The 19,546-nt window shown below is 42.1% G+C and overlaps 1 protein-coding gene across 2 annotated transcripts in view; it reads left to right on the forward strand.

Annotated features, from left to right (window-relative positions):
- Positions 1-19,546, forward strand: part of FLRT2 (fibronectin leucine rich transmembrane protein 2) — a 68,928-nt gene that overhangs the window by 41,304 nt on the left and 8,078 nt on the right. The gene's annotated exons all lie outside the window — the stretch shown is intronic.

Raw genomic sequence — 19,546 nt, forward strand, 5'->3', positions numbered from 1 at the left:
CAGAAAAATAGTGATTCCTTTAAAAATTGTGACTGTTGCTACTTAGATTAACAATACCAGTGAGGAATGGAAGCTTGTGGAGTGTTCATCCACCAAAAGTGGAGTGGAATTAATCAGGATGGATGCTGAGGTATTGCTGATGATGATGGGATGAAATTGAGTGCATGATCAGGAGCAAAAGTGTGTGTGGATACTCTCTGCTTTGTTTCTTTTTTATCACTATATTTATTCTATATTTTATTTTTAGTTGTGATAAGTATGAAATTTACATTATGTTGTAGGTAAGACTTAATAGAAGATCTAAGTAAACTTTTGGAGGGGGGATGAGAGTTAATGCTTGCAATATTTGCAGTCAATGTGTATACAGATTTATTTTATTTTATTTTTATTTTGAATACAAGATGCTTTTCTGCTTCACTGGAACAGAGGAAGGCAATATTCCCCAAGAAGCTGAAAAGCCTTGAAGATAATTGCTGCAAGGATGGGTTAGTTTAAGCCTATGTTTGGATAGAGCATGTGGCAATGTCTCAGGATGTATGGTATTAGGAAATACCATTCCTTTTGATTGAAATAGAAAGGAAAGGATTTCTAAAATAATACTGTACTATAAACAAACTCCACTGCTGCAGGCTGAGCTCATTCTAGATGTTAGAAGTCAGTAAGTCTGTTATACTCTGGAATAACTGTTTCATTTTTTGTTCTTTATTATTTCACACCACTTTTTGGATTAAGGTCAGCTATCTAGTGTAATGGGTCAGAGATGTCTAGCTAGATCTGGAGTGAAATGCCTGATAAATTCCTGCCAAGTCAAATTGCGGTGGGGTATGTGTGAAGGCTCAGGTAACTTCCTCACTTCATATTTATTCTAATAATTGACATCACTTCTGTCTTCTAGGCTATATGCCCTGAATAGCATATGCAGTAGCCCAAAGACAGAGGTGGAGTAAAGAGGGCTTTGCACAATAAGAAAATGTCCTTTGTGTAATCAAAGCAACATCTGCAGCTACTCAAATTCTCAGAATCCTTTTCCCAGGCTGCTTATGAATGGCTGCTGCCATTCGTCTATTCATAAAGCAGAAGATTTTTTTCCTCATCTACTCTATAGGTATCCTTCCACATCTGCATATATGTATCCAATATGAAATAAAACGGGAAAGTGCAAGCCTATACCTGCTGTTATTTGTGTATGCAATAGGAATATTTCCCTGGCCATCAAAGCTGATATACTTCTTATTTCCCTCATTTTGTATCCCCCTATACAAAAGGACTGTGTAGATGTAAGAACAGACAAGCAAAGGTAACATTTCTGAAAATACCATGGATTGAATGTAAAGTGGACACTGGCTTCAGTGTTAACATAGTGGATTACAACACATATATGCCTTACTAGAAAAAGTGTATAAGTAAAGAACCTGTGGCTCTAGTATCTATAATGGTGGTGTAGACATAGGTTAAGATCCAAGATGTCCCATGCTTACAAAAATACTTACATTAGGGACCTACCTCAGTTTTCAGTCCAAGCAAAAAAAACATCAGCAAACCTCCAAATCCCAGAGCAGATATTCATGAAGTCCATTTAAAGTACCCAGAGGTCTAAACAAAAAGAATAAAAGAGGGTCTTCTTATTTGATTAATGCAGTGACCTGAATAGATAGAGTGCTCTGCAAAGAGAAGAAAACAATAATTGCATTTTTTACCAGGCATATTTTGCTGCTTCAAACTCTATCTCACTTTTTAAAAAAAATTTATTTCTCCCTCTGGCCTTCTCTCCTGTTTTATTGTTCACTGCCTCTCAGCCTTCCTGAACTCATTTGAGATGTCTGGGATTGTACAAGCGCAAAATGCTTGTAAGAATAATGTTTTGATTCCTTGCAATAATGACTGTGCTCAAAAGGATACATGTTGATAAGGAGTTCATTGCCTGAAATACTTTGCCACGTGGTATTTGCTTTGAGGCCGAAGGCCAACTCAAGGCTTTTGCACCTTTTAGAACCCACTTAAAAAGTATTAGAAGAGTTTAAGTGCTTTGTGAGTCTTGTTGGCTGTTTGCACAGGGCTAGCGATCACCCACTGTGAAGAACTAATACTAGAGGACTGTTTTTCACTTTGCTGCTGGTAGGTGTCATTCATGCGCCTGCTGGCAATTTTGATCTGACTGATGCAACCACGCACAGACCTCAAAGGCATAGAGAAGTGAGAAAAAGAAAGCTGAGCTGCTTTCTGTGCTCTTCTGTCTTTGTCAGGATTCACTCAACATGAAGCCTTTGAACTTCCTAAGTGAAACAAGCTTAGAAGAACTCTTAAATAAAAAGGGTTTATAGCATTTATTGAGAAAATATAAGGACAGAAACTTTAGGAAAGAATATCAAAGGTTTATTCTGCTATGAGCTTCTTCATAAACACGTGTATGTCAGGCTCTTTCCTGTCACTCTGTGCACTGTGGAGAAAATTAGACGTTGCCATTACTGTGTCCTCTTTCCTCTGTTCATGGACAGAAGACTTGTGATGTTATATTGCATGTGAAACTGTTCACATACAATATTCTGTCCTGCAGCCATCAACATGGTGCAGAATTTTGGCTGGAGCAGCACATTTCCAGCTTCTGGAAATACGATGTCCATTTGGCTCTGCTTTGTCTTTATGCACCCTCTGTGTTGGCAGCATCTCTGGTCCTTCAAGGAAAGAGTACAGCAGGAGGAAGACTGAGAAGTGACTTTAATCATAGCTGCAGATGTAAACATCATTTTTTCTTCTGTTCTGTCTTTTCTTCCCCAGGGAACTGAGCTGCTGCCAGAAATTAAAGGCAGCTAGTAAGTAGTTCCCTGCTTGATGTAAACTGCTACAGCCAGTGTTTAAACATGTAATCTGTTCTCCTTCATCTTTCAAGAGCAGTGCTCTTGCTGGCTGACACTGCCTTTATTTATTACTTTGTGATCCTTTAAGACCTCTCATGATCCTCTTGTGGTTTTAATTCATGGCTGAGAATAATTAGGTTAGAAATGTCTATTTACTGTTTCTGGCATGTTCTTATTTCTACCTGTACCTGAAAATGAAGCTGCTCTGTGTTAAGTTCTGTGCAGTCCCATGCACAGTCTCATTCTCAAAGAACTTTGAAGTTAAATGGGGAATCTGACTTGACTGCTGGGAAAAGGTAGTATTGTACCCTTTCACCAAAGTAGAACCAAACTGGAGCAAAGTGTCAAACGAATTCTTTAATCCCACCACCTGTCATATTTTCCTCAATCCTTTTATTCCTCAGATGCATACATTCTTAGGATATGTGTTTGGCCATCAATACTGAAAAGAGACAAGAGCCACTTGAATTATAGTTACAGCACCTGGGAAGATACCGAACAAAGGAACAAGTCATGAGTACCCAGATAATTTGCTCCAGAATCCCCCCTGTGGGAAACTGCAGATTGCAGCACCTTTATTCCCAGTTTAAATCACTGTATTGGAAATTCTCAGATTTGTGCTTAAATCGTTTAACTGTCTTCAGTTAATATGTTGCCCACAACCGAGAAACAGAACCTGTAAATATACTTTGTAAATAAGTTATGGTGGTGTCTGAAGATACCACTGCCCAAAATATTAAATATAAAATATATAAATGCATATTTTATTACCATGCAGGATGTTTTTGTAGTGCTATAAAATAGTTACTACTATGTCTTTAGGTTTTTGTAATACTGAAAAATTAAGTTTCTTATTTTGATTGTATGTGGGAGCACGAAGTGTTTCCTATTTGAATTGCTCTACTGTCATTTCTGGAGTAGTGAGAACACTGTGTTTTCTCCACCTGTGCATACAGAAAAGTGTAATTAGATCACTGGGAATGATAACAAATCCAGATCCCCAGACACTTGTCAGGCACTACTGATGCTGAGATATTGTGCAGTTGATAAATAATTCAGCTATTATGTTGCATAGGGATTCAGAGGATTAGTTGGACACTCTTCATCCATCATCATAATCTTTCCCCTTTTGTCTTAACTGGCCATCTGATGACAATGATTTAAAAATTTTTTTCGATAGCCTTCTATTTGCCTGTTACAGGGGTTATGTCATAAAAGCAAGATTTGTTCTCTAGCTGGGGAACGTCTTCTGTTCAGTGGCCTCGTAAGTGACTACACTACATATGACAAGTTCTCTGAAGCAGTTGAGGTGCAAACAACTTTATTAATCTTTCTTGATAGCTCCTTAGCAGTGTTTATGGAGTAGCTCTTATTACTGTGAGGGAGCAGCATGCTAAGTAATACTAAAAGAGGAAGAAAGGTTTTCCATCTGTCTGCGCTGGAAAGATGAACACATGGTGACACTTACAGCAAAATTTTTATCAAGGTGCCTAAGGTGTTGAGGGGCAGCTAGGGATATATTTTCTTCCTGGTCCATATGCTACAAATAAGGAAGATAAGAGCATGTCAGTCCATACTCATTTGCCTAAGACTCTAGATGAATGAAGCTCCACAAAGTAATGTGACGCCATACAGAATCACAGCAATGATGTCGCCCCATGAAACACATTTAAAATGTGTCAAGATGTTGTCTCCATAGAAGCAATGTTTAGTCACTTAGGTCACTAAAAACAGCTTTTTCAAATTATCCACAGACATTTTGCCAGGCTGCCCACGTATCTCTAGATAAAAGCAAACTGTTTGCTTCACAGTGTAGAATAATTTATAGGTAGGGACCAATTTGCTTGCAAAGAAACAGCAGGTTGCCTTCATTTTTTCTTACTATAAAATGCATTATGCTAAACACAGTACAGAACATTTGTGTTCCAAAGGCAAAATTATTTTAATTTAGTTTAGTAGTATTATTAGTTTTTCTCAAACAGACATGTTCAGCTTTTGTCACAGTAAGCTGCAAGTCCTCTGCAAAGGGGTCAAGAAGGAAACAAAACAAAATAGAGTATCTTTCTTTTTCTTTTATCATGTTAAGTGCAGCTGTCCAGAGGCACAGAATTTGGCAATGACTCATTATTTCAAAATGTGGAATGTAAACACTATTTTATGAAGGCTCGTGAAATGAAATTGTGTCAAAACTTACCATTTGGGTTAAAAAGGTCAATTTTTTACTCTGTCTCTATAGCTTTTTTTTCCTCTCTGCCTCTGGTCATAAATGATCAGAAATCATTTGACCTCCGGCACATTTCCTATTGAAAACATAATCAAAACCAACCAATCTCCATGAAAGGTTTTGACTGCAGTGAAATCACATATTTTGATGAAAATATATTTTGTTGAAATTGTAGATAGCTCCTCTTTTAATCTACCGTTTCCAACACTCTCAATCCAGCTTTACACCATCACATACTACACTGCTGAGTTTTTTGAGTCCTGGATGAGATCCATCAAAACTAATGCAACAAAGAAATCAGATCAGTTGTTTGAGGATGAAAGACTTGGTAATTAGTTCCATACAAAACAGATCGTCATCTTTTGAGCAGTGTAGCATCAGACTGGTGAAAAATTAGACTAGGCTTGGGGCAAGGTTAATAAAGACACCAATAGCCCTTTGCTGGTTGGTGCAATACTCCATTTAATATAAGTCCTGGAGGTGATCATCTGTTCCTTCTTGACCACTAGAATGAAAATATCATGATGGTCACCATCAGGAGTAAAGTTTCAACAATTAGCAGTTTTATAATGAAATCGGCAATATTTCCTTATAAACAGATGCTTGAGCTATCGATGACTTGGGGCTGCCTTGAAGTCCTACATAACTCAGAAACTCATGTAAGTTAAAAAGCTGGAGTTCTGTACATTTCTTTCTTCCTTGTGTTCTGTGTGGAAGTCCTACCTGTTTGTGCACAAGTAATTAAAGATTTTGCTTTTTAATTTGCCATGTGTGTCCTCATTCCTATTTACACTGACAGCTGCAATTACCTTGAAATAGTTTTCAGTGAGCCCTACTTTACAATTAAAGACTCCACAGGTAGGAATTGTTAGTGGTAGTTTTCCACTTCTAGAACTTTCCTTCTGATTTCTTCCTGAAGATAAAATGGTCAGTAGCGGAGGTCTATTCAAGATCAGTCTGTATAGACAGACATTCAAATGGAACTGGGTGGTATGACAAACCAAAAGACAATTTGGATAGGTAGCACAACAATGTTAACTAATTCAGCCTGCAGTAGAATATGTGCCATTTCTTTGACATTTTCCACTGGATGTTCTGTAGTGTTTCATTTCTTGTTTTGCTTAATAAAAATAGTCATATTCCTTAACATACATTGTCTATGGTAAAAATTATATTGACCTATAGAGGATCTGTGTGCACTCATGGAGTTGCTTTTTTGTGTGGAAACATAGATGTTCTTGAACTCAAGAATACATTAGTTATCACAGGTGATATATTCACAAAGAATAGAATAGAATAGAATAGAATAGAATAGAATAGAATAGAATAGAATAGAATAGAATAGAATAGAATAGAATAGAATAGAATAGACCAGGTTGGAAAATACTTTTGAAGTTATGCAACGTCAAGTCTTGAGAATAACTTCCTCTTGTCATTAAAAAAAATGCTGAAATCAACATAAGCTTGAAGATATGTTAGTCTGTATTCTGCACATCTGAACTTTGGCACTTTAGTGTCCACTTACAGACAAGTCTGAGAAGGATGTGTGGCAAAGCACGCTTCCCAGCAGGATGCATGGAGCCTCATGACTCCTGAGGCATTAATGCCATTGTTCTTGTGACTATGTCAGCCCTGATTCATGAACTACCTTGGTCACTCTAGTGATTATGTCTTGTAGTTTGCTCTCCCTTTTGACCTGTCACTATTCCTACTAAGCTGTAAAATGAGGGAGAAAAAAATGTTGTATTTGAGCTGTATCCTTCACAAACGTCTCTGTTTTTTTTCCATTGCTAGTTCTCTTTTCCACTCTCCCTCTTGCATGCCTCCTTCATACCTATACAATAAGTGCACTCTGTAGTAACCCATAAGTTAAAAACAGTCTTGAACGATAAACCACATACAATTCAAATTGTGAATTATCAGGATATAGAAATATTAATTTTCTCAAAGTGCTGTACTACTCAGAGTTTGTCAGATGTGTAACAGAGACACTGTCAAACAAACCAGCCATCACTGGCAATCCCAGAATTCTATGAGGAAGGTGACGTGTGTGCATGTGTGTGTGTGCACACCAAGTGGTAAGAAAACTACTCACAGATTTATTCATGTATTTGTTTATTCAAGGGAGAGAAAGTTTCCTGCTCTCTTACCTCTCCCTCCTGGTGCACAGGAACTGGAATCTGTCATATTCCTGTTGATTGACAGGAACCCATAGACAACCCAAATTTCCGAAGACAATGCTTTTGTTGATTACATCATTCCTTTTATAAAGGGATTTCCTGAAACCTGCATCCTTCTGGGAAGTGTGTCTGCTTAATAATTTGAAAGAAAGTAGCTGGAAAGAGATAAAAGGCTTGTAGGAGCAGAGGTTAGAGACAACAATGGAGATGATGGCAAATGATGTCTTTACACCCATTGCTGCAAGATGCACAACTCAGTAAACTGTCTCCTGCCTCCACCAAGGCAGATCCAAATCCATTTCACTTGCCTCCACCAGGCTGCCTGATCTAAGCTTTTGAGAATAAGTGTAAATGGAGAGACAAAACCAGAAATGTCCTGATCAGAGCAGAAAAGATGAGTGAAGAGCTCATTTGTGTACATGTGCTGAATCATTTTGCTAACAGTAGTGCAAAGACAATAATGTCTTTCTCTACTAAAATCTGTCCATACAGACTTCATACTGTCTGTAACAGTGTACAGAGACACTTTAATGTTTCCTTCCAGCACTAGCTACTGATCTTTATCCTGACATTAGTATTCCTTTCAGAAGAGGACATCAAGGATGGTCTCTTCTGAAACTTTTCACCTCTTTTTCTTCCTCCTTACTTCTTCTTACATAAAAATGCATGCTCATAACTATAAAGCAGCCAGAGCAGCAGGCACACAAAGGGGTATTTTAGTTGCTTGGTCATTTTCTCTGCACCTTTGATGCAGAGATTATAGCCTCAGATTTTGAACACAAAGTTCAAACCCAAATAACTCATAAAGAAAAATACTCTTCATCTGAGGCTTCTAATCAGCTAAAAAAAAAAGAGCAGAGTATCCACTAATGTGGATGTACATGTGAACAATACTTATGAGGAGGAAACAAATGGGATTTGTAATGTACTATTCCATAACTATTCTTTGTTATCAGGTGATAGAAATACATGGGCATTTTTTGTTAAGCACTAGGAGCACTGTACTAGGCTTCAGAGGAGTGGAGTTGGATTTGTTTTTTTGCTTCTCATTCAATTCCAGACATAACAACTTTATACTTACTGTATATTATAATTATGAAGGGGAAGTTTATGACTGCAATAAAGCCAAGAAAATTTATACTAAATATTTTTGTGTTAAATTAGAGTCACTGGCTGGTAGTAGGGAAAACAGTAGATATGAGCATTTGACTTTGGTTTTATGTGCCTTTCAGTTTATGTTGGATTGCACTTAGGTTCCAATGAATGAACTGCTTGGAAAAGTGGTGCTGAGTTGTTAGAAATTCAGAGAAAAACATAATAAATTCCAAGGACACACTATTTGTTGTTTTCAGGATTCCTTGAAGGAAAAAAAGATAGACAAATGTCATTAGTTTCCCCTAAAAAAAAATAGTACCCTTAATATAAAACATCAGAAGACTAATGAAAACGGACAATGGGCTTCAGGAGCTCAACAAAACTCCTGTTCCTGTAACATCAGGCTGTAAGTGTTCATATGCAGGCTGTGTTCCATATGTTATCTTGGCCCTTTATTCTCTGTTACCTCCCTTGAACATAAATAGGTTCTCAGGCAGCCACAGGGACCTTGTCTGTTATGCATGGGACTGCATGTTTGGAAGAAAGCAGAATGAAAAGTGGGGAGGATGGCTCTGAGGGCAGCTTTGGAGCCTCTATAGACACCATAGACACCACCACTGAGGAAATATTGGTCAGTGAGGCAGGAAGGAGTTCCATAAACAGGCTGCTAGTGGTTTGTTGTTGTTTTTTTTTTTGGTTGGTTTGCTTGTTTGTTCTGTTCTTGGTGAGGGTTGTTTTTTGGATTTTTGTTTGGATTGGTTTGTTCTGTTTTCCTGTCGTTTTGTTTTGTTGTTTTTTCTTTCTTTCCTAGATACCACAAAATTGAGTAGCATTTTCAGTAATATATTAGTTATTTAAACATGTTTGCTTATGAAATTAAATTATTTCATAGCTATACACAGTAGGGTAATTAAAGCTTAAATTTGTGTTGGTAATTCTGACCAGTGAAGGGGAGACTAATGACACCCTCACCTTTCCAACTTGCAACCTGATGTTTCAGCCTTTGAAAAAAAATAAGCAAAATATCTTAAAGAACTGTTCAGTTCCAGTGTTGAACAAAAGCAAATTTGAATTTTTTATCCAGTGCACAAAGACAGAATTGTTCTTCTCCAGATAGTGGTAGTCATGACAAAAGGTAATTTAAATAAAGCAGGTTTTTAAAAGACAGTGAGCTAAAAATGTTAATCACAAACTCCTCTTAGGATATGAAAGGAAACATTAATGTCAGCAACTCAGGCCACCAAGCCAGATTTTCAGACATGGCTACCTAAAACGTGTGCATATGTTCTCATCTCTTCCAATGTTCTTTTCTCAACTTTATTATAACATTCCTTAAATCCTAATGGGATTTAAGATCCTGGCTGCAGCAAGACAGGAAATGTCCTAGACACTGGGAAGATGTGGCTTGTGCTCCTAAGGGGGATATAGTGAGAAATATAGAAATGAAGTGTACATGGTAAAGAAATAGAAACAAAAATGACCAAGGTGATGATGGGTAGAGGTGTTACTATTGAGGTATTTGCTTATTGTTGCAAATGATCAGTTCATTCACAGAGAGGCTCAGTTAAGTTCATGTAAGAGTATTGAAAACACAGAGTTTGCTTTAGGTGGCCAGCCTGGCAGGGATGCAGAGAAAGTTCAATTACTCTACCTGCCTTCAGTTTTGGCAGTTGCTAAAGAACAAACTGTTTCAGCTTTTCCAGCCTTCTGGAATTTGTAGAGAATGTTTTTCTTTAACAAAGTTACATTTTTTTTTTTTTTTTAAATTGAGTAAATTGTTCACCTCTTAATTTTTTTTAATGTCATTGGGGTAGAGCTTTCTAACACAGGGGCAAAACTCACTTTTGAATAGAACAGAATTAACCAGATTGGAAGACACCTTTGATATCATCGAGTCCAGAGTGAATTGTGTTAGTGTCTCTGAGATTTGCTAAAAAATCCTGTAACTATGACCACTACTATGAGTTTTTATTAAACAGTTCTACAAGACTAATGAGGTAAAGCTTTTCCCTAAATATTTATCTAAACAGATTCAGTTGTATCCTTGCGTCCTCATTCCTTCTGTCACACCGCAATAAATCCTAAAGTCATAGATATCTAGATCTGTCCTTGTGCTCTTGCTTATTACAATCAACAGTAGCTACCAATACATGGCTTTTGTACTGACTTTTATAGTATTGGTTTATTAAGGATTGATAGCTGGAGATTAGGATAATGGCATTAATAAAAGGACTCTCTTTCTCACCATTGTAAGGAATGAATACAGTCGAAAAGTTTTAACAGATTTTTAAGGGCAAATTCATGTGACAGTAAAAAGGTGCCAGCTTCCAAAGGGGCTGATATGCTTAAGTGGCTGTCCAGTTGAAGCTCTCTTACTTATAATGAGAAGTGCTCTGTGTTTGACCCAATTTGCTAGAATAATTATTGAAATCTTTTATTCAGTGCCACATTTACCTAGGAGAGAGCTGCTCTGAGCAGAGTCCTAGAAAAAGGTGAATGCATAAATTAGTTTTAATATGACATTCCCTCCTAGGAAATTCCCAGGAGCTGCAGTTGCCTGTGGCTGCAAGTCCTCAGCTGGGCTTTCTATCATACCTGGGAGTCTGTAGTGGTTTGAGCCTTAACTGAGAGTTAAAAAGCTCAAATGGGGAAAAGGCTGAGAATCTCTTCCCCACTTCCCCCCCACCTCCTCCCTCCAAACAGGGAGAGGAGGGAAAAAAGGTAAGGAGCAAATCCACTAATCAACAATCTGGAGTCAGCTTGGAAGTAGAGAGGCAAATAATTTTTTTTTTTCCTTCAAATATATATATATATAGCAATAACAGGGAATAAGGTTCACAAGGGCAAGGAACAAGAATGGATGGGAGGGGAATAGAAAAAAAAAAAAAAATAATACAAAACCAGTCTGTCTCTGAAGAGGCGCAGAGGCAGCAGGGAGAAGGATCAGGTCCAGCCACGTGGTTGAGGATCAGGAGAGCAGCTGCAGTAGCTCTCATCCAGCAGAGGCAGGAGCCAAAAAGGAGCTCCAACAGCTATGAGGTCCTGCTTTTTATACGCTTGCTGGGCAAGGAGGGGGGAGTGGAACAGACTCAGCTTTCCCAGGGGGGAGACGCCCTTCAGGGAGTGTAAAGTACCCGCAAGCCCTCCACCCTGCTTTCTTCTTTTGTTTTCAGAAAAAGGTGTTAACCCACCACAATCCACCCCTCTGTTCCACTTCCTCTCTCCTGCCACAGCCCCTTCATGTGATTTTGACACATGGTATTTGAATCCTTGGTGCAAGTCTCTTGCTATCCCGGCTTGCTCTCTCCCAGGGCAGTCTCTCTCTCTGCTGATGGTCACTGTAGGTGGTGCTTGAACTGGGCAGGCATGTGGAGAAGAATCAGGAATCAGTCTGTCTTTGAAAGGGAAAGGAAAAGGTCAGGAACAGTCTGTTGCTGTATGGACATAGGGAACAGTCCGTTGCTGTAGGGACATCAGGAACGGGTACAGGTGAGATGATGCTCTTTGGGTTGGTGTGCAGTGGGTATGTTGGGTCCTGGATGCTGGGCTGGTGTTAAACTAGGATGGAGAAACTTAGAACAACTTATAACTATTCACATAATTACATTGATGAGGGTTGCCTCCTCTGAGTTCATCCTCTCTCAGCCAGAGTCACGTTCTGCTGTGGGATACACTGAATGTCCCCAGTTTCTAACATAACCCAGTACGTGTGACCAGGACCCTCAGCCGAGACCACCCCTCGGGTTGGTTTGCCCCCACCAGCAGCAGGAAAAACCCACACTGACTTCCCCAGCAGGTTCTTCTCAGCAATCGCAGGAACTCCATCTCCATCCACTGTTTGCAGCAGGTCGGACTGGGCAGGACCAGCTCGGTTCACAGATCCTCTGCTGTTCACTAACCAAGTGGCTTGAGCTAGGTGCTTTTCCCAGTTCCTGAAGGTTCCACCCCCCATGGCTTTTAGGGTGGTCTTTAGCAAGCCATTGTAGCGCTCGACCTTCCCTGCAGCTGGTGCATGGTATGGGATGTGGTAAATCCACTCAATCCCATGTTCCTTTGCCCAGTCCCTTATGAGATGGTTCCTGAAGTGGGTTCCATTGTCTGATTCAATCCTCCCGGGGGTGCCGTGTCTCCACAGGATATGTCTCTCTAGGCCCAGGATGGTGTTGCGAGCAGTGGCATGAGGAACTGGATAGGTCTCCAGCCACCCTGTACTTGCCTCCACCATGGTCAGTACGTACTGCTTGCCACTGTGAGACCGAGGAAGGGTGATGTAGTCGATCTGCCAGGCCTCTCCATATTTATATTTCGACCATCTCCCCCCATACCACAGAGGCTTCATGCGCTTGGCCTGCTTGATGGCAGCACAGATGTCACACTCATGGATGACCTGTGAGATGGCCTCCATAGAGATGTCCACAGCTCTGTCCCGAGCCCACCGGTATGTGGCATCTCTCCCTTGGTGGCCAGAAGTGTCATGGGCCCAGCGAGCTAAGAACAGCTCACCCTTGTGTTCCCAGTCCAAGTCTATTTGGGAGATCTTAGCAGCCAGGTCTGCTTGGTGGTTGTGCTTGTGCTCCTCTGTGGCTCTGCTCTTGGGGATGTGTGCATCGATGTGCCGTACTTTGGTTGGCAGCCTGTCCAGGCGGGTGGCGATGTCTTGCCACAGGTCAGCGGCCCAAACAGGCTTCCCTTTTCTCTGCCACCCGTTCCTCCTCCATTCCTTCAGCCACCCCCACAAGGCGTTGGCTACCATCCAGGAGTCAGTGTAGAGGTACAGCACTGGCCAGTTCTCTCGTTCCGCTATATCCAGGGCCAGCTGGACAGCTTTTACCTCTGCGTACTGACTGGATTCACCTTCTCCATCCCTTGCTTCTGCCACTTGCCTTGTTGGGCTCCAGACAGCTGCCTTCCATCTCCGCTTGCTTCCTACAAGCCGGCAGGACCCATCTGTAAATAAAGCATAGCCCTTCTCATTGTCAGGGAGATCGTTATATGGGGGAGCTTCCTCAGCACGGGTCACTGTCTGCTCTGCTGGCATTCCAAAGTCAGCACCCTCTGGCCAGTTGGTGATCACTTCCACTATGCCAGGGTGTTCGAAGTTCCCCATCCGAGCTCGCTGAGTTATCAGGGCCATCCACTTACTCCAGGTAGCATCTGTGGCATGATGTGGGGTTGAGCCTCTCCCTTTGAACATCCAGGTCAGGACTGGAAGTCTTGGAGCTAGAAATAGAGGTGACTCAGTCCCAATTACCTCAGAGGCAGCCCTGACGCCCTCATAGGCAGCTAGGATTTCCTTCTCTGTCGCGGTGTAGTTGGCCTCAGAGCCTTTGTACCCCTTACTCCAGAAACCTAGGGGCCTGCCCCTGGTTTCACCAGGAGCCTTCTGCCACAAGCTCCATGTAGGACCATTCTCACCAGCCGCAGTGTACAGCACATTCTTGATCTCTGGCCCAGTTCGAACAGGTCCCAGAGCCATAGCATGGACCACCTCTCGTTTGATCTGGTCAAACGCCACCTGCTGCTCAGGTCCCCACACAAAATCATTTTTCTTCCTTGTTACATGGAAGAGAGGCTTCACAATTTGACTGTACCCGGGAATGTGCATTTTCCAGAAGCCCACAAGCCCCAAAAACGACTGTGTCTCTTTCTTGTTCGTGGGCTGCACCATAGTGGCTACCCTGTTCACCACCTCCTGAGGGATGTGGCGACGGCCATCCTGCCATTGAACACCCAGGAACTGGATCTCCCTGGCAGGCCCTTTCACCTTGCTTCTCTTGATGGCAAAGCCAGCCCCCAGCAGGATGTCAATTATCCTCTTACCCTTCTGGTAAACTTCCTCTGCTGTCTCACCCCATACAATGATGTCATCAATGAACTGCAGATGCTCAGGAGCTCCACCTTTCTCCAAGGCAGTCTGGATCACCTCATGGCAGATGGTTGAGCTATGGACCCAGCCCTGAGGTAACCGATTCCATTGATACTGTACTCCCCTCCAGGTGAAAGCAAACTGTGGCCGGCATTCTTCTGCAATGGGAATGGAGAAAAAGGCATTAGCAATGTCAATTGTGGCATACCACTTGGCCGCCTTCGATTCCAGCTCGTACTGGAGCTCCAGCATGTCCGGCACGGCAGCGCTGATCGGAGGAGTCACTTCATTCAGGCCACGGTAGTCCACAGTCAGTCTCCATTCCCCATTTGCCTTCCGCACTGGCCATATCGGGCTGTTGAAGGGGGAGTGAGCCTTGCTGATCACGCTCTGGCTCTCCAGTCGTCGAATCAGTTGGTGTATGGGGTGCAGAGAGTCTCTGTTGGTCCTGTATTGCCTGCGATGTACTATGCGAGAGGCAATAGGTAACTTCAAATCCTGCACCTTATGGCTGCCCACTACGGAGGGGTCATCTGAAAGCTCGGGCATGGTGGACAGCTGTTCTTTGCCTGCAGTCTCCACAGCTGCCACCCCAAACGCCCACTTGTGCCCCCTAGGGTCCTTGAAGCATCCCTCCCGCAGAAAGTCAATGCCAAGAATGCAAGGTGCATCTGGACCAGTCACTATGTCGTGCTTTCCCCATTCATTCCCGGTCAGGCTTATCTCAGCTTGCAGTACAGTCAAGTCTTGTGAGCCTCCTGTGACTCCTTGAATGCTTATGGACTCAGCTCCTTTGTACCTCGATGGTATCAGGGTGCATTGGGCCCCTGTGTCCACCAGAGCTCGGTACTTCAGGGCTTCTGAAGTGCCAGGCCATTTCACGTACACATCCCAGTATACTCTGTTATCCCTGGCCTCCACCTGGCTGGAGGTAGGGCACCTCTAATGCTGGCGGCAATGTCCACACTTGTCACATGGTCCTGTGTTACTAGGGGAAGGGTCTCTTGAGCGAGAGGGACCACTCCAGGAAACTGGGGCAGCTCTTCTCCTAGATGAGTTATCCCCGTGGTGCCCACCTTGCAGTTCCCGCACCCTGTTCCAGAGGGCAGAGGTGGGTTGGCCATGCCAGGTGTCCATGTCCTCTCCATGGTCACAGAGGAACCTCCACAGAGACCCCCTTGACATTCCCCGATTGGCTTGGGGTGATCTCCTAGGGGAAGGTCGCCTGTTCCTGATTGCTGAAACCTGGACCCATTCTGAAGGAGAAGGGGAAAAGGAGGCATCGCTCCCCTTTTTCAGTTCAGACATGGAGGTCTTGATCTCTTTGACAATGTCTTTAGCCATAGTTTCTATGGCTGAGATCAGGGGTTTCTGATTTACGCTGTCCTCATATTCCCTTAAATCATTGGCAAACTCACAGACTGTTTTAGGACTTCCATCCTGTCCAGTCAAGAGTATCCCTCCTAATGTGTGAGCATATTTCTGAGGAGCACCCTGGGTGAGTTTCTTTACGAAGGGCCGTCTCATGGGCACCTCATCTGGGTCCGAAGGGAGCTGGCCATCCCCATAAATTATTTCCATCACGGCCATCTGCCTCAGATACCGAATGCCCTGTTCCATAGTTGTCCATCTAACTGGGGCCCAGGGCAGGTCATCTCTTGAGCGGTACCGGCTCTTGATGGCATTCAGAATCCGGGCCCAGAGAGTGTGTATTCCATCAAGTTTGGCTAACTCCTTGTCCAGACCTGCATCACGAGTCAGGGAGCCTAAAAGCTTTGCCTCCCTCTTATCCAGGTCCACTGTGTCCACCCCCTCGTCCCAGCATCTCAGGGCCCAGCTTAGTATTGGCTCACCCTCTTTCCTGGCGTAGTCCAGACGAGTTTGCCTTAGTTCCTTTCTGGGCAGCGATGTAACAGTTATTTCCTGGTCTGAATCATCTTCATCCACCGCTGGGTTCTGTGAGCTGCTGGGGCCTGCTGAGGTTCCTTCCTCACCATCCGTGCTTGGCGATGATTTTTGATTTCTTTTCCTGCGTGTGGTGACCGGTGCTAGAGAGACTGCATTGGCAGGAGCATCAGGGGTCAATTGTGGGACTGCTGGTGGTGGGGCAAACCCTTGTGCCTGGGGCGCAGGCTGAGAGCTGGCACAGTCATTACAACCCGACCCCTCCCTCTTTGTGTCTACAGAGTGCTTACAATGCCCACAGCAGACACGCCCCCAGTCATTAAAGAGCACAAAGGAGTGTGTTATCACCCTCCAAACAGCTCTTAATGGGTTAGCTAGTCCTCCACCCAACACGGTCCCAGCAAATGCCACTATAAGGATTACATTTAGGCATATGGAGCATATTGCGACATAGAGCAATTTTCCATCACAGGAACTTTTATCTACACCATTGGTTTCATAACTTGCTTCAGGAAAGTTTCCTATGTTAGAAAAGTTACCACCGACAGTGAAATTCAATGAATTCAGGAGATACATGCCTAACTTAATTGGTAAAGCTTTTATGTACTTGATCAGCATCTCTATCATTAACCACACCACGTGGTAAGTTATTAATTTGTAGATGTGAGTCCAAAAGATCCAGCCAAAAGCCCATGAAAAGGCTTGGACCATCAGGTTCTTTAAAATTGCCATTTCTACTTCAAGCTCCTTTTTCAGAAAAAAAGTATTGCTTTCCCAATACAAGATCAATTTCCAAGCCCCACGTTGGAGGCGCCAAAAATTGTAGTGGTTTGAGCCTTAACTGAGAGTTAAAAAGCTCAAATGGGGAAAAGGCTGAGAATCTCTTCCCCACTTCCCCCCCACCTCCTCCCTCCAAACAGGGAGAGGAGGGAAAAAAGGTAAGGAGCAAATCCACTAATCAACAATCTGGAGTCAGCTTGGAAGTAGAGAGGCAAATAATTTTTTTTTTTCCTTCAAATATATATATATATAGCAATAACAGGGAATAAGGTTCACAAGGGCAAGGAACAAGAATGGATGGGAGGGGAATAGAAAAAAAAAAAAAAATAATACAAAACCAGTCTGTCTCTGAAGAGGCGCAGAGGCAGCAGGGAGAAGGATCAGGTCCAGCCACGTGGTTGAGGATCAGGAGAGCAGCTGCAGTAGCTCTCATCCAGCAGAGGCAGGAGCCAAAAAGGAGCTCCAACAGCTATGAGGTCCTGCTTTTTATACGCTTGCTGGGCAAGGAGGGGGGAGTGGAACAGACTCAGCTTTCCCAGGGGGGAGACGCCCTTCAGGGAGTGTAAAGTACCCGCAAGCCCTCCACCCTGCTTTCTTCTTTTGTTTTCAGAAAAAGGTGTTAACCCACCACAGAGTCAAATAAAACTTAATCAATAATTGAACTTACAATTGAAAGAGAACTCAGTGCAGGGTATTGGCCCTGCTACTCTCCTCTCTGATGAAGTAAAGGGAGAGAGAAATCCACTATTACTATTCCATGTGGTCCCAAGCATCTCAGAAGAGGTTCTGCATGTCCTTTCTTATTTTAAAAAGACAGTGTCTTGATGGATCAGGGCAGTATCATCTAGATGGGAGCCAGGCCATATTAAAGACAGATAAACTGCCGTATTTCGGCTCATGTTAGAACGTAATCATGTTAGGGTTTCTCTACAATATCACGTCATCTTACATAATTGAAAAGAAACCACTCCTGACTGAATTATGCCTGTGAGAGAGAAAACCTTGAATAGCGGGGTAGCCATCTTACTGTTACACAATATAGCTGGTATTACAATATATATACATTTGTCACTTGAATCCATAATGCTAAGAAACAGGACTTTTCAGGATCTCTTTTTTTTCCCAACTGTTCTAGCCTTGAGCTTGATACCTGATCCTGCTCCATATAAATATGATGATCTACAAGTGCAAGGCTGTAGAGTTTGACTCCTAAAGAAACTTTCTACACTCAGTCCGTGGGGTTCGCAAAGGCAGCATGTGGGGCATATAATAAACTGCACAGCTGTAGTAAAACAATATGTATTCCTGAATTACACTTCTTAGTAAATTATCTGTTTGGTGCTTAAACTGCTTAAATAAGGGAATAAAATTTTTTAAACATGATTTCTCTGCACTGAAATTCTGTTTTCCTGAAATCCCAGCCATGAGTTTCGATCTGAGTAAACAAAATCTGGGAAAATACTGTGCTTCTGTAACTGTAGTTCAAGGCCCTGACATCTATGTGTTTGGTACCTTTCAAGGTTTATATGCTTCATTAGGTTCAAGTATGCAAAATACGCCTTTTTTTTTTTTTTCCAGCTATTGTAAACAACATATAACAAGACAAGATAATATCATACGATGCAGTATCTTTAATTGAATGCTTTAAAGACATTCTTTTTTTTTATAGATCTGAATATTAAATAGTAGCTGGTAAAATGAAAGTTAAAAATACACTTAAAAGCTGAAAATACACATTAAAAAACTAATTTGTGCTAAAGCTAGCGCATTTGTTTATGTGGCCATTCATAGACAACTGTTGCAGAATTAAGAGAAGAGAATAGGGGAGATCTTACAATAGGGGAGTCTACAACTACCTGAAGGGAGGTTATAGCCAGGTGGGGGTTGGTCTCTTCTCCCAGGCAGCCACCAACAGAACACGAGGACACAGACTCAAGCTGCGCCAGAGGAGGTTTGGGCTGAATGTTAGGAAGAAATTCTTCATAGAGAGAGTGCTTGGTCACTGGAATGGGCTGCCCAGTGAGTGGTGGAATCACTGTCGCTGGAGGTGTTTAAAAAGAGAATGATGAGGCACTTAGTGCCATAGTTTAGTTGATTAGATGGTATTGGGTGATAGGTTGGATTTGATGATCTCAAAGGTCTTTTCCAACCTGGTTAATTCTATACTCTGTATTCTGTGTCTAACTTTTATGGTCTTGAAGAAACTGCTCTGAGCTGATACCCTAAAACAACGGCTTAGCAGATGTGAGCTAGTTTCATTTAGTGGCAGGCTAGTTCTGAAGTTGACAGCACAGTTCACCTAAGAAACTATATCAAGGTAATAGTTCTAACAAATATGTACCTTACAGCAGGATATCTTATATTTGTGAATTACTGTACTTTTTTAAAAAGACCTTCTTCATAAGTACCTATAATCTGGCTATGTGCATTAAGTTGGAGAATATATATAATGGCATTACAAAACTAGAAGCAGAACATTCCAGAGTCTAGTAGGAAATGAAAAAAAGTGCACAGAGTGTGATTAAATAATATGGCCCAGAGTCTACTCAGTCAAGCATCAGTGGATAACATTCATTTTAGTCAGTAGTTCTGCAAAAGAAAATAATACCTGAGCAAAAATTTCCAGTTAAATGGTTTATTT

The sequence above is a fragment of the Melanerpes formicivorus genome, unplaced genomic scaffold (assembly GCF_026170545.1).
Source record: "Melanerpes formicivorus ecotype bairdi unplaced genomic scaffold, bMelFor1.0.p_v2 SCAF_17, whole genome shotgun sequence".
In the NCBI taxonomy this organism is placed as follows: domain Eukaryota; kingdom Metazoa; phylum Chordata; class Aves; order Piciformes; family Picidae; genus Melanerpes; species Melanerpes formicivorus.